This window comes from Tupaia chinensis, unplaced genomic scaffold, assembly GCF_000334495.1.
Source record: "Tupaia chinensis unplaced genomic scaffold, TupChi_1.0 Scaffold000545_1, whole genome shotgun sequence".
Taxonomy (NCBI): domain Eukaryota; kingdom Metazoa; phylum Chordata; class Mammalia; order Scandentia; family Tupaiidae; genus Tupaia; species Tupaia belangeri.
Window position 1 is genome coordinate 53,703 of NW_006160057.1, and position 6,000 is coordinate 59,702.

Here is a 6,000-nt window from a genome sequence, read left to right on the forward strand (position 1 = left end):
ATTATTAATGTTCTTGAGAGCATCAGCCAGGACATTCATGTGCATCATTATGGTAGCACAAAAAGATGGTGGAGAAAGAGACCTTTAAGAACGAGTGAACAAAATAAAAAAAAAAGAAAAAAGAAAAAGAAAAAATTAAAAAAAAAGAAAGAATGAGTGAACATGACAAATGTGTCACTCTGGTGAAGCATGTTGATGATGGAGGAGACTAGGTATGTAGGGGGCAGGGCATGTATGAGAAGTCTCTCTACCTTTTGCTCAGTTTTGCTGTGAAACTAAAGCTGATCTAAATAATAATCTATTAGAAAAATAAAAAGGAAAGAGGAATAGAAGGAATGAAGAGATAGGAAGAAGTGAGAAAGAAAAAGAAAGGAGGGAAGAAGAGACTTCTATCTGACTATCTTAATTTTTTTAATCAGAAAGCTAAGGGTATTTTATTCTTGAATCAATCATATTTTTGGTAAGTTAGATCTTAAATTCTTAGAACAAAACAGTGTTCGTATAAGCCAGAGGTATGAAAATAAAAGCAAAGCTCCAGCCTAAAGAATTTTGTCTGTTGATGCTTTAATATTCATGCTTATCACAGGCAACTGAGTGATGGTCTGGGTACTCCTTCATTCTGTAATCTTCCAGTATTTACTAGGCCACCTCCCAATTGTGAGTCTCTCTTTGAATCTGATAGTATGAAGATAAATAAGGCATGGTCCATGTAGTCAACAGGCTCATAGCTGAGCTAGACAGATGTGAAACTAAGCAATGCAATGATAGCAAAGAAAGCATAGATACCATGGAAGAAATTCATTCACTCATTAGTTTACTCAACAAGTATTTTGTCAATTGCATATTATGTGTACGTCATCTTATGAAGTGTTGGGGATACAGCCATGAACAAAATAGATGATTCTTGGCCTCTTGAATCCATCATGATTCTGCCTGTTACGATTCTAAAGAAGCTTTGAATTGGGTCTTGAAGAATGAGCAATCATCATGGAGATAGACAAGGGGAGAGAGTGTTCGGGAAAGGAGGGACTACCTTATGCCTTTGTGGAATGAACATGGTATTTAGCTCTGGTGGCCCCACCTTAGCATCAAGTGACCCACCTTGGATCCTCCACAAAATAGATTTATGATGGGTTACGCCTATATATTGTCTTAAAGAATGACTACTCGTAGGCTCAGCTGCCTTCTGGCATCTCATGAAAAGTCACAGGTTGACATTTTAGAAAATCGATAGCCTTTTAATCAGGGTCTACAAGAGTTATCAAAGATACACTTAGATTGTTTTTAGAGATATGAAGTCTCTAAGATTAGCCTTTAATTTTAATATGCTTCTCAGGTACTTAAATATTGTTTTTTAACATATCTGTTCACTCCAGAAGTGAATCTTATTTATTACTAATGTGTGTGTATATATGTGTATTTTATATATATATATGTGTGTGTGTATATACATATATATACACAGATATATGTGTATATATATATATATGTATAGGTATATGTGTATAGTAAAGACTATACACATGTACACACATGTGTATAATCTTTACTGTAATAGCCTATTGGTTGTCTGGAACATATAACTTTGTGAAAAATCTAAAATTTTTGTTAATATATAATTTTGTCTCTAGGCTTTTTCTTCTTTGAGAAATTTTAAGGGCCTGTGATGTTTTTTATTTTTTATTTTTTATTTTTGAGAGGTTTTTGCTATAGGGCGCATGCACTCGCCAGACAGACAGAGGGAGACAGAGAGACAGAAAGTGAGAAATCACCCCCCGGGGGTATGGCCATGCCACAATCCCTTCTCCTCCATTCTCCCCTCGGGATCTTGGGCACACACGCACATGCGCCCGGCGTGAGAAGGCCTGTGATATTTTTGTGAAACTCTTTTTCTCTTACCCTGACTTACATTACAGAAAGGAAATTCCACTTATTCTTCTCAACATAACTAGAAAATTAAAGCCACCAGATATTCTATTCCCAATCCTCTCCACCTTTTGCTTTCTTTATGAATAAGCAAAGAATAAGTCAGGAACTATAATTAGGGGTGATTCCAGAGAGTCCTTTCCTGGAGGCCCTATTCAGCCTGATCTGTGTGGCGAGTCAGACACTGAGGCACCATGTTGGTCTTGATGATCATGCAGCACTGGGAGGTCCTTAGAGGCCTCTGAGTCACTGCCCAGTTAATCAGGAGCAGCCTGGGTTTAGTCATCAGTATACTTTATGCTGTTCTAATTCTTTTAGAATTAGTGGTTCCCTGTGGGGAAAATGACTCCAACCCTAATAGAAGAAGAGGCATTTTTTGCTAAATTTCCAGAATGCATGTGAAGACTCAAGAATTGAGTGAGAGAGCCCCTACCAACAAAAACGTACTAACTCCACTTAGTTACAAAAGTAATCCCCCAGTGGACCTATCCAGGGTGGTTTTCTGTCTGAGCAACTTCATTAACAATTGAGCATTAAATGTTGTTTATTTTTAATTTAAAATGATTTATTTACATTAATTCACTATACATCATCACAGCAAACAAAATGAGATTTCCCGTCCAGAATACACTGTATATTGGCTCAATCAAGCACATCGACATACGTGTTATCATCAACGAACAATTTTTCATTTCCTGTTTCCTGTATATTTTGTTATTTTTGCCATTCTTGATTCCCTATCTCTCACCCTCTGCCATGTCCCACCCTCCTCCCACACTGTCTCTGGTATCCATGTTTGCTTTCTATGCCTTTCCCCCCATTTTATTTATTCGCTAAAGAACTTAATTAATCTAAATACTTCCTAGTCAGTGTTAATTGTGTGCTGTTAAAACTCAAATTAGGTTGTATTTTCACTTTTTAAAAATTCCTCTCTGCCTTAAGAGCTCCTAAGAGAACTATCAAACCCTACACAGGAAGTCATAGGCATGGTGGTCAGGTCTCTAGGTTCTCACAGATATACGTTTTTTTTTTGTGAGCCCTGATATCACTGCCAAGACCACTTACAGTAGGATTGAGTGTTTGGGAAGTACAGGGGACTTCATAAAGTTCTAGGTAAAGATTTAAAGTGATCAAATAATTATACAAGGGGACTTCCAAAAGTTACTGGGATAAATGGAACTAAAGTACAAGTTTACTTAGGGGCAAAAAGTTTTTGAAATTCATGCACAGTTTTTTTTTTTTTCATAATATGTGTTTTCCATGACCTTATTGAAGGTCTCTCTTATAACAGTGGTGGACTAATCTGAATGACTGCTAGTAAGAAAGAAGCTTTAAGAAAAAAAAATCGATTACATCTTAACTCGAAGAGATGGTTACTATGAATACAGAAGGCTCCAAAGCTTCAAATCAGGATCAACCATCATACATATACATATATTATATATGTATGTGGGGTGGTGGTGGTGGTGGTGTGTGTGTATAGTCTCTTTAACAACTAGTTCTAGAATAAATACTAATACTACATTAACACCTTTCTTTCTGGAAGTTATCAACCTAGATGTTAAAGGTGATTATTTGGGGGAATGGTATGATGGTTGAGGTGCTGGACTCCCACATGGCTGACCATTGTTTAAGTCCTGGACCTGGTGGCTTGAAATTCATGCCATCCGCATGTGCATATTTGCCCAAAAATTCCAAGAAGAAGATGGAGGAGAAGGAATTGCAGCATAGCTATCCCCACTGGGAGGTAATTTCTCACTTTCCTTCTCATTATCTCTGTCTCTCTCCAGCAAGTGCACATGTCCTATGGCAAACAAACAAACAAAAACCAAAAACCTAAAAAGGAGGAAATTATTTTTTTCAAGTGTAGGCATTCTTTTTTTTTCACTTGTTTTTATTTATATATTCTTATTATTATTTATTTATTTATTTATTATTTATTTATTTTGGAGAGGTTTTTGCTATAGGGTGCGTGTGGTCACCAGAAAGACAGAGACAGACAGAAAGATAGAAAGCGAGAAATCACCCCCCCCAGGGGGGATGGCCACGTTGTAATCCCTCCTCCTCCATTCTCTTCTTGGGATCTTAGGCATGCACATACATGCGCCCAGCGTGAGTTTAAGCCACAGGATCCAGGACTCAAACCACAGTCAGCGACCTGGGGGTTCAGCGACATAGCCATTATGCTAACTGCTGGTCCCTTATTATTATTTATACATTAAATTGCTATACATCATTTACATTGTGAAGAGACTTTACCTGGCATGATACACACCTCAGTCCAGCCCAGTTGAGTCCACCATATACATCCTCATCAACAAATAATAAACCCTGTCTGTGCCCCACAAGTGTCTTACATCTCCATTTTTTCCCCAAATTTCCTACACTCTTCCCCTTTCATACTGTCTTTCTGCTTTGTCGCTAGTGTCCATTACAATTTTTAATACTTTTATGTTCTCCAGTCTTTCAGTCTCTACCATAGAGTGCCGACAGTCGGTATATGTTAAGTGAAGACATGCAATGTCTCTCTTTTGTAGCCTGACTTGCTTCACTCAGTAACAAATCTTCCATATTCATCCACTTTCTGTCAAATTCCAGGGCCTTGTTGTTTTTTTATGGCTGAATAGTATTTCATGGAGTATATTTGCCACAGTTTTTCAATCCATTCATCTGTTTGTGGACATTTGAGTTGGTTCCATGTCTTAGCAATCATGAATATGGCTGCAATGAATATAGATGTGCAAGTGCTTTTCTGACTGAGTGCTCTCCTGTCCTTTGGGTAGATACCAAGGAGTGTAATTGCTGGATTATAGGGTAGTTCTATTTGAAGGTCTTTGAGGAACCTCCATATCCTTCTCCACAGTGGCTGGATCAATTTACATTCCCACCAATGGTGTATGAGTGTTGCTCTTTCACCACATCCCTGCCAGCACTTAACATTATTGTTCTTTTTTTTTTTTTAATCTTTGTCTTTCTGCCTGGGGTTAGGTGGTATCTCATTGTGATTTTGATCTGCATCTCCCTTACAATGAGGGATGTTGTGCATTTTTTTCATATGCTTTTTGGTTGTTCATATGTCTTCCTTAGAGAATTGCTTATTCAGCTCATTTCCCCATCTTTTAATTGGGTTAATAATTTTCTTCTGTGTAAACTGCTTGAGTTTCCTGTGTATTCTGGTTATCAGTCCCTTATCTAAGGCAGTTAGCAAAAAAATTCTCTTCCATTCCAAGGGTTGTCAATTTACACTAATTAGAGTGTCCTTTGCTGTGCAGAAACTCCTTAATCTAATGTAATCCCCCCTGTCTATTTGGGGAATTATTGCCTGTGCTTTAGAGGTCTTGCTTAAGAAGTCTTTGCTTACCCCAGTATCTCCCAGAGTTTCTCCAGTGTTTTCCACCAGTAGTTTTATAGTTTGAAGTCTTAGGTTTAAATCTTTGATCCACTTTGAGTTGATTTTTGTTCAGATTCATCTTTCTGCATGTGGATACCCAGTTTTTCCAACACCATTTGGAAAAGAGGTTTTCCTTTTCCCATCGAGTTGACTGGTACGCTTTGTCAAAGATGAGTTGTTTATATGTTTTGGGTTTTATTTCTGGAATCTCTACTCTGTTCCATTGGTCCTCATGTCTATTTTTGTGCCAATACCATGCTGTTTTGATTATCACAGCTTTGTAATATATTTTGGGGTCAAGAAGTGAGATGCCACCTACTCCAGTCTTCTTATGCAGAATGGCTTTAGTAAACAAGGTGTTTTATGGGTCCAGACAAATTTTATGATTATCTTTTGTAGATCTGTAAAGAATGTCTCCTGTAATTTTATCTGGATTACATTAAATATGTAGATTAATTTGAGTAGCATTGCCATTCTGATTATATTGATTCTGCCAATCCAGGAATATGGGATGTCCTTGCACTTTTTAGTGTGTCCTTTCCCATTTTCTTTTTAAGATTTTCATAGTTTCCCTTGTAGAGGTCTTTGATTTCTTTGGTTAATTTTATTCCTGAGTATATTATACTTCTTGTGGCAATGGTAAATGGAATTACATTCTTCAGTTCTGTCTCTGTCTGCTTGTT

The 6,000-nt window shown here is 37.3% G+C and overlaps 1 protein-coding gene across 1 annotated transcript in view; it reads left to right on the plus strand.

The window, feature by feature from the left end:
* The window catches only part of LOC102489404 (collagen alpha-1(XIV) chain), a gene marked incomplete at its 5' end in the record, with an annotated part of 69,328 nt that overhangs the window by 53,120 nt on the left and 10,208 nt on the right, over window positions 1-6,000 (plus strand). The gene's annotated exons all lie outside the window — the stretch shown is intronic.